Here is a 10,364-nt window from a genome sequence, read left to right as displayed (position 1 = left end):
AAGAAAGTCCTCCGAAACTCCCTGAGCGATACCCACCGCCTTCCAGGAACCGTTCAGAAACGCCAAAGCCTTTGCAATGCCCACCGGTACTGTCTTTACCAACACAAAACCCACTGTTGAACCAGTCCAAGGCACCAGGACAAGTTTTCTCAGAGACCTCCCAGAACACCTTGAAGCTCCAAAGAGATCCCCATAGGTCAGAATGCCCCTTAGGCTCACATGGAGAACCATCAAGAACCCCTATGGAACCTAGGGCAATTCCCGAGTCAGGGCCACAAGGACAAACATCAATATCAGGGCTTTCAGGGACCAGAACCATCTCTGGGCATGCAGGCAGACTGGCAACATCAGAACATGTTCCCACTAAGGAAGCATCAGAGCACGCTAACACCTTAGACACACTTGGGCATTCTGGCACACCAAGAACATCTGGGCACACTGGCACAAGAGAAACCTCTGGGCACGTCAAGGAACTGTGAGCCTCAGGGTCAGCCAAGACGGGACCAAAACCAGGACCGGCCAAAAAAAAATCATCATGACTAGACTTCGCAACTACTGGATTTTTACACGAGAATGCAGGATCAGACTTAGATGTCGCTGATTCCAGCAAAGTCAGTAACAAATCAGATTCAGGGGCACTAACAAGACAGGACAAATCTTCTGATGTATGCACTGAACCAGATAGGGACTCCACAACTACCTCTGGACTGGACAGAGACTCATTTAATATACTGGATTGGAGCTCATGAGGCGCTGCAGAACAAGTCAGTATTGCAGCAGCCCCCACTGGACTAGGCAAAACTGAGGAATTCCCTGGACAGGAAGGGGACTCTGGAACCTCTGCCACAGCGGCCAGAGAACCAGAATCTTTCAGGATACAAGGCAGGGTTTCAGGAATGCTTACTAAATCAGACTGAAATTCTGAGACTTCTGTTATTTTGACCAGAGAATCAGAATTATCCATGTTACAGGGCAAGACTTCTGAAACATGCAGAGGACAGGGCTGGAGTTCCTCGGCTGTTACAACACTGGAGAGGGACTCAACAACATTGGTTAAATCAGACTGTGTACAGGGCAAGGTATCTGACACACTTGCTGACGAGGACAATATTTCAATGGCTTCTGCTTTGCTGGGCAGAAATTCATCAAGTTTTATTAGAGCAGACTGTAATTCCAAAACAGCTGCTAGACAAGTGAATATTACTGCAACACCAACTGAGGTAAGCAGTGCTTCAGACTCCTCTGCTAGAGGGTTTAAGGTATCCAAAGTACTGGGTGAAGCATAAGACTCTGCGACCACAGCTTCACTGGACAGGATCACTGAACAGTCCATATTGCAGGGCAAAACCATGGAAGCACCTGCTGGACAGCATAATGATTCTGTGACCTGAGTTTCATTGGAGAGATCTACTGCACAATTCATGGTACAGGGCAAATTTATTGGAAAATTTTCTGAACAAGGTAATAATTCTGCGATTTCAGGTTCACATAGCAGATGCTCTGAGCTATTCACGAAACTAGAGCGAGGTGTAGAAACAGGAAGATCAAGACACAATGTTTGCGCATCTGAATCACCATTCATTTGTAAAATTGGAAAATTCAGATGCTGGGGTTCTGAGGTTACTAGACAGGATTGCTGGGACTCGGAAACTGATGTAGTGCATCTATTGGCATCTGCTGGATCAGACAGGAGTTGAACTTTATTAACACAGATAATTTCTGCAGAAGTGTTTGCAGAGACAGGCAAGATTTTTCTGGTGTCTGTTTCACTAAACAAAGAGTCATGAGTACTGGCTAGGCTGGACTCGGAAGTCAGCAGGACCTCTGGATTCTCTGCTGAGAAATTTGCGCAGGGCAAGGTTAAGAATGTATCAGTGGCTTCTGTTTTACTGGGAAGTAACACTGAGTTATCCATGGTACAGGGTGGAATTGCAGGAACTTCAATTTCACACAAAAAGAGCTCCGAATCACCTGCTGAATCAGCCAAAGGTGCTGAAGCAGGCGGGTCAGAACGCCAAATTTGCGAATTCGGAGTCACATAAAAATCATCCAAAATCAGTTCCCACACATCAATCAAAGGAGCCACACAGTCATACCCACACACACCAGCCTCTATTAGGTTATAGGCTGACTTAATGCATGCGTTCAATACCATTTCACTTTTTGCACTGTAAAATTGACAAAATGAACTTGAATCATTCTTCCATTCACAGACCAGGGCTTCCATCTCTCCCCTCTCGAATGGAGGATCCCATGCATACTTAACAGCGAAACATTTAGGCTGATCACAGTCTGCAGATATGATTGTGGCAGGCACATGTATAGGGTTAATTAGCAGGTGATTGGCAGATTCCTTATTCTTAAGAATCTCCAATACCTGTAGCAAGTGTTGAACTGTAGTGTATGCAAACTTCCCTTGGTTCACAAATAAGTTGATTTGTTCAATACTCTGTAATATCTCATCATAATCATACTCAGATAATTCTTTTAAACAAAAATCTTTATTTTCCCTAGCCAGGGAGGAAAGTTCATTAGTAGTTTCATAAGTCCATTTAACTCCCCTGAAAGACAATTGCATTTCATTATCTGTTAATGGCAGAATCTCATTATAGGTCTCAGTCGCTAAGGATAACGATTCTGCAGATTGGACACGTTTCTTAGAACGTTTGCGTTTTGCCTTTGACCTTGCTGTTTTTGGTGATTTATTCAAAGCTGCAGGAAAATTATCAGTAACACTTTCTGCTTGCTGCTCATTCTTGCAAGCAATTGAAGGAGTAGCTGATTGGCCTGCTGCCAGGAGTTCATTAAGAGGAAAAGGCAATGGATCTATGCGCAACCAGTTATGGATCACAAACGCTAGAAATTCCAGCGGTCTCTCTTTCAAATCGGAATGATTGAGAACATCAAATGCCCACTGGAATAATTCCCCTTTAAACAAAATATAACTTAGTTGGAGTGCCCAGGTTGAAACAGGAGTCGCTTGGAGATCAGGATTGTTCAGGAACCTGGCACATTCAGAGAAAAACTCATTTTCTGTTTCAGAGCTAAGTTCTTCAAATTTCTTAAAGGAACAGGAACCATAATTAACAGTGTCATACTTTCTGGGAATCCCCCCCACAATGGGGATTGGTAAGGGGGTTTTCATAATGTAAGGCTTGGTGGTGTATTCTCCACAGTCAGCATGCAACGCATGAGCTGGCGTGGAGGAGGTACACACACTAGCACAAGGAAACAGGCTATCCCTAGTATAGTGGAGGGGAGGACTGACTCCAATAGGAAATTGTGGCGCACAGAGCCGGTGCAGATCTGACAGCCACAAACAATGCTTTCGTTATAACATCTCAGCGCAAAGTAGCGCTGAGCGCATAAACCAGAACTGAGGAGATCAGGACAGGTAGACAGAATGAACGCTTGCTAGCTAGCGGCTACTTAGCGACAGCAAGCGTCCAAAACCAGACAGACTGGAATGAGGCAGCCAATGCGATGCGGCGATGGCGTGCCTCACAAAGACAGGACAGGATAGTCAGAAAATAGCAGGATTAAGATAGATGAACGTAACACAGATAAATATACAATAAGTATGTTTTCCTAGCGTATTACAATTACAGCTATCAATGAAACTATTTGTAACGTCTGACTAACATATGTATATATCGGCAATGAACCGACATATGACATAAGCAGGAACGCTGACTAGGAATGGAGTAATACAGGGAACAGGACTCAGAAGGATTCGCTATCTCTTCGCAGAGATGAACGCAATCCACAAACGGTAACAGAACAGGATTCAGAAGGATTCGTTATCTCTTCGCAGAGATGAACGCAATCCACAAACAGTAACAGAACAGGATTCAGAAGGATTCGTTATCTCTTCGCAGAGATGAACGCAATCCACAAACGGTAACAGGACAGGATTCAGAAGGATTCGTTATCTCCTCGCAGAGATGAACGCAATCCACAAACGGTAACAGAACAGGATTCAGAAGGATTCGTTATCTCTTCGCAGAGATGAACGCAATCCACAAACAGAACCAGGAGCAGGGTAACTACCTCAGCACGGGTGGTCACGGTACGCGCAACCTACCAAAACGTGCTGGAAAGCTGACTAACTGCACACAGGATATAAACAGTTCGTGTACGTATACATCAGCGACACTGATGTATCAACGTAACACAAATACAAGGAAAATAATAAACGTGCTGGTATGCATATATATTGGCAATGAACCAATATATGATGCAAAGACCAGCAAAGTATCTTTATAACAAGAAACACGATCGGGGGCTAAAGCGACAGCAAGGCAGGCTTAAGCTGAAGCTATGAAAACCCAAGGAAACCCTGCAGGAAGCAGATCTTTATACTGAGGTCATCCAATAGGAGCAGACATGCAGATTCCCACACAGGTGAATGATAATCAGTCACAAGCTGACAGCAGGGAAAGACAGACAAAGCTATGCAGCTTGCATGGAAAGACATCAGAACTGCCTGAGCTGCAGCACTACTACTTCCAGCAACACCTGCTGCAGCAGCGATCATTACACCAACAAAGTAAGTCGTCCCCCTGACATAATTAGACACACTGAGCCCCAAATGCCATAGTTAGATACGGTATCCCTCAGAAAACATATTTAGGCAGTAGGTACCCCAAAAAAACATAATCGGCTAGACCAGTGATGGCTAACTCTGGCACTTCAGCTGTGGTGAAACTACAAATCCCATGAGTCATTGTAATACTCTGACAGCTCTAAACAAAACTCGGGGAGGCAAAGGCATGATGGGATTTGTAGTTTTGTCACAGCTGGATTGCCAAGGTTAGCCATCACTGGGCTAGACTGTAACCCAGCAAACATAATTAGCCACTGTATATCTCCAAATAAGTGTGTACACCCAAAATACCATAAATAGGCAGCATGTACCCCCCATAATATGAGTAAGCAGAGCATCACCAAAAACAAAATAATTAGGCGACAAGTGCTCTCAAACAAAAAAATTGTGCAAATTGTTCCCAATAAAAATAATTAGGCACATTAGGCCCCAAATAACATACTTAAAATGTCCGCAACCCCCAAATAACACTAAGACAGTGTGTACCCACAACCAGAGCCGGGACAAGGTCCTCCAGCACCCAAGGCTAAGACACCAAAGTGCGCCCCTCCATCCCTGCCACCCCAGCCATCACACACTCATTGCTATTAGACTAAGAGGCGCCACAGGGCCCACAACCTCCCCAACACCTTAATATCTAGTTATATGGCTTGCAGTCACTGCCATGTATCCCCTTTTCTTATTTCTTTCTGCTTCAAACACAATTAGGAATGACAGCTGAATGAATTCTGCGCCCCCTCCTACACTGCGCCCTGAGGCTGGAGCCTCTCCAGCCTATGCCTCGGCCCGGCCCTGCCCACAACTGATACACTTAGGCAGAGTGTCAGCATTATTAGGCAGGGTGTATGCCCACACAGCATAATTTATTCCACATGGCCCTACAAATAAATATAATTAGGCAGAGTGTCCCCCAAACATAATAAAGCAGTGTATACCCCAAAATAACATAACTATACAGTTTTTAAACCCCAGATAACATGCAGTGGCTTGCAAAAGTATTCGGCCCCCTTGAATTTTGTCACATTGCTGCCACAAACAATTTTATTGGAATTCCACATGAAACACCACAAAGTAGTGTACACGTGAGAAGTGGAACCAAACTCATACATGATTCCAAACATTTTTTACAAATAAATAACTGCAAAGTGGGGTGTGCGTAATTATTCAGCCCCCTGAGTCAATACTTCATAGAACCACCTTTTGCTGCAATTACAGCTGCCAGTCTTTTAGGGTATGTCTCTACCAGCTTTGCACATCTAGAGACTGAAATCATTTCCCATTCTTCTTTGCAAAACAGCCCCAGCTCAGTCAGATTAGATGGACAGCATTTGTGAACAGCCGTTTTCAGATCTTGCCACAGATTCTCGATTAGGTTTAGATCTGGACTTTGACTGGGCCATTCTAACACATGGATATGTTTTGTTGTAAACCATTCCATTGTTGCCCTGGCTTTATTTTAAGGGTCGTTATCCTGCTGGAAGGTGAACCTCCGCCCCAGTCTCAAGTCTTTTGCAGACTCCAAGAGGTTTTCTTCCAAGGTTGCCCTGTATTTGGCTCCATCCATCTTCCCATCAACTCTGAACAGCTTCCCTGTCCCTGCTGAAGAGAAGCACTCCCAGAGCATGATGCTGCCACCACCATATTTGACAGTGGGGATGGTGTGTTCAGAGTAATGTGCAGTGTTAGTTTTCCGCCACACATAGCGTTTTGCATTTTGGGCAAAGCGTTCAATTTTGGTCTCATCTGACCAGAGCGCCTTCTTCCACATGTTTGCTGTGTCCCCCACATGGCTTGTGGCAAACTGCAAATGGGACTGCTTATGCTTTTCTGTTAACAATGGCTTTCTTCTTGCCACTCTTCCATAAAGGCCAACTTTGTGCAGTGCACGACTAATAGTTGTCCTATGGACAGATTCCCCCACCTGAGCTGTAGATCTCTGTTGCTCGTCCAGAGTCACCATGGGTCTCTTGGCTGCATTTCTGATCAGCGCTCTCCTTGTTCGGCCTATGAGTTTAGGTGGATGGCCTTGTCTTGGTAGGTTTACAGTTGTGCCATACTCCTTCCATTTCTGAATAATCGTTTGAACAGTGCTCCTTGGGTTTTTTAAGGCTTAGGAAATCTTTTTGTAGCATAAGCCTGCTTTAAATTTCTCAGTAACTTTATCCCTGACCTGTCTGGTGTCTTCTTTGGACTTCATGGTGTTGTTGCTCCCAATATTCTCTTGGACAACCTCTGAGGCCGTCACAGAGCAGCTGTATTTGTACTGACATTAGATTACACGCAGGTGCACTCTATTTAGTCATTACCACTCATCAGGCAATGTCTATGGGCAACTGACTGCACTCAGACCAAAGGGGGCTGAATAATTATGCACACCCCACTTTGCAGTTATTTATTTGTAAAAAATGTTTGGAATCATGTATGATTTTCGTTCCACTTCTCACGTGGACAGCACTTTGTATTGGTCTTTCATGTGGAATTCCAATAAAATTGATTCATGTTTGAGGCAGTAATATGACAAAATGTGGAAAACTTCAAGGGGGCCGAATACATTTGCAAGCCACTGTAATTAGACAGTGTGTCTCCCCAAAACAACATACTTAGAAAAATTGTCCCCACAAACAAAATAAATAGGCAAATTATCCTGCAATACTGGGGAGAGAGTGGACCAACCTAATACTGGTGGAACATCTTGCTATCTATACTAGAGGGAGGGGGCCTACCTAATACTGGTGGCACATCTGTTTATCTGTACTGGGGGAGACCTACCTAATACTGGGGGCTCATTTTGCTACCTATACTGGAGTAGGGGGGGTTACCTAATACTGTGGGCACATCTGGTTACTTATACGGGGGGGGACCTTCTTTAACCACTTGATGACCCAGCCTTTACCCCCCCTTAAGGACCAGCGCTGTATTTGCTGATCTGTGCTGGGTGGGCTCTACGGCCCCCAGCACAGATCAAACACCAGGCAGAGCGACCAGATCGCCCCCCCCTTTTTTCCCCACTAGGGGCATGATGTGCTGGGGGGGTCTGATCGCTCCTGCCTGCGTGTGGCTGGCGAGGGGGGGCACCTCAAAGCCCCCTCCACCGCAGGATTCCCCCTCTCCCTCTCCTCCCTCCCCTGGAGATCCGAGGCTGCACAGGAACGGATCTGTCCTGTGCAGCCTCTAACAGGCTCCTGCCTGTCATGTGACAGCGATCCTCGGCCGCTGATTGGCCGGGGATCGCTGATCCAGTACAACGCTGCTACTGATCGCAGCGTTGTACAAATGTAAACAAAGAGGCGATCGGTGGCCCGCAGGCTATTCACGGAGCCCCCCGCCGTGAATTGACAGGAAGCAGCCGCTCGCAAGTGGTTAATACTGGTGGTACACTACTTGTTTCAGCAATGCATGCCGGGCCTAGATCCCGCATTCAGTGGTCAGCCCAACATACAGATACAACAGAATACAAAAAAGATTATTCTGCAGCTTCTTATTTTCCCCTAATGTATATGTCAGTCTGATTTGTTCGCAGAAGAACACATCTCTGTATTACTTTGAACATTCTGATCATCTGATTGACTGCAAGCTGTTCTTTCCCTGTTCACGTCGTCTGTGTCCCACAACTGGGGATACACAAAAGAACAGATGAAAATGGAATACAAAAGATGGCTCTAATTCAAGTCAAACGCACATTTATCAAGTCATTCTGCTTGATGTATGTATCAAACAAGAATAAAGATATACATTTAACAGGGGATACATTCAGAAGGATGGAGTTGAGAGAGCAAGCCAGAAGTCCAACATATGCAGAAAGTGTCTCAGAAAATGGGATGTTGTCTGCTTTTATAGAGACAGTGCCATGCAATGAACGTTGGAGCTAAGACTCCGGCAGCTCTCACATTTGAGGTGCATACATATTGTGCTAGTGTGATGATTTGCTCAGCTGCCTGTGCAGGCAGGCAGCCCTTTGACCATTGTGTAGGTTTACATGCTGCAGGACTCTGGAAAGAAGAGCTTCTGTCAGTTTTGCAGCTTGTGCTTGCAGAGGAATTTGCATACATTGTCATGCAAATTGCCTGGCCACATTCATTGGAGGCGTGTACTATAAGTACTATGTCTTTCCCACAATGCTTCGCTGGTCATAAGGATTTCGTCCTATGTAACACTCCTGGTGGGGTGTCAGCCTTGCTCTCTGTTTGAACATCAGCTTAGAGTAATTCCTGAATCTGCGCTAGGCAGATTTCCCTAGTGCAGTTAGGATTGTATTATCTGTATTGCCTGTTCTGTCTTGTCTTGCCTGTTGCCATTGTCCTGTCCCAATGGTGGTCGACAGGAAATGGTTCTGATCTCTGTTCTTGGAGTATAGCTGGTGCAGCGGTTGCTACCAGCTATCTCTTCTGTTCTGTCTCCTGGGATCGCGCTAGCTACTTTTCGCTAGTGCTGGGGATCCTTCTGTTCTGTCTCCTGGGATCGCGCTAGCTACTTTTCGCTAGCGCTGGGGATCCTTCTGTTCTGTCTTCTGGGATCGCGCTGGCCACTTTTCGCTAGCGCTGGGGATCCTTCTGTTCTGCTACTCTGTACCTGGATCGCGCTAGCCACTTTTCGCTAGTGCTGTGGATCCTATCTCTCGCTTGTCCCTGTTTTCGTGTGTCTGTCTTGTCTGCTACGCTTGCTGGAGGCTCGGTGAGGTAACCGTTAAGCAAGCGCTCGCGTCCTCTGTTTAATGTTTGTCTGTTAATGGTTAGTTAGGCGTGCTTGTCTCTATTGTGCTTATCACGTGGAGACCGCGCATAACCGCGTGCACTGTTGCGAATGAGTGCGGTGTTCACGGTTAGCTAGCGTTTGTTATTTTCCGTATCTCCTCATTGTTTTATTTGCTGTGCCTTTGCTACCTTCGTATTCTATTCTGATCTGCCTTGTGTCACGTCTGGCGATCGCACCTCTCGCGATCGCGTTCCTGCTTCGTATCTGCTGTGGTGTGTGTACAGTCACGGGTTGGCGACTAGTTTTATGCACACACACACAATCTGTCTCTATGCTCACTCTCAATCGCTTCTCTTGCGATTACGGTTCTTCCCTTCGTACAATTCCTGTCTGGCGTGTGTGGTAGAGCAGAGGAGCTGTTCCTCTGCACTCCACAGCTCCACCTGCCGTCAGGAATTTCCCTCTGCAGGTGCATTGCACATACTGCTGGGTTCCTGCAAATTTATACGCTTGTGGAGGAAATCCGCCGTGTCAGCGCACGTCTGGTGCGCTGACCACGGAGACGATTCCAAAGCGTTACAGCTAGGTCCAAAACTCTAATTACAATTCATTCAACAATGTAATAACTGTGAATGTGAAAGGTGCAAGAATGATAAAGGTGAACCCACGTTAGGGCTTTCAAAGTATTTAAGGAGGACTTAGCAAGATTGATCAGCTAGCTCTCCCAGAATTGTTCTACCACATTTGAGTGAACATTCAGCCTTGGTTCTCTTAAAACATAATCAAAAGCCTAGATACTTTTGTTTGCCTGTGGAAAAACTGCTGATAACAGGACAGAACTGTAAAGTTGAAAAATGTGTTATGTCTTTTGTTTTGCAGCTGAATGAATTTAAAGTTTACATCAGACTGTCATGGCTGTTGTTTAGAATGCAGTCTTAGAACGGATGCTGTCATCATTCCACCAATTGCTTGTTGCAGCTGAGCTGCAGCCAGATAGACCTGGATTTCCTGCATGCATGTTGTTACATAATTCTGCATGTATTTCTTATGGGGGTCCTTTGCATTC

Source organism: Hyperolius riggenbachi, chromosome 1 (genome assembly GCF_040937935.1).
Source record: "Hyperolius riggenbachi isolate aHypRig1 chromosome 1, aHypRig1.pri, whole genome shotgun sequence".
Classification (NCBI taxonomy): domain Eukaryota; kingdom Metazoa; phylum Chordata; class Amphibia; order Anura; family Hyperoliidae; genus Hyperolius; species Hyperolius riggenbachi.
The sequence above is the reverse complement of the archived record's forward strand: the minus strand, read 5'-3'. Positions refer to the sequence as shown.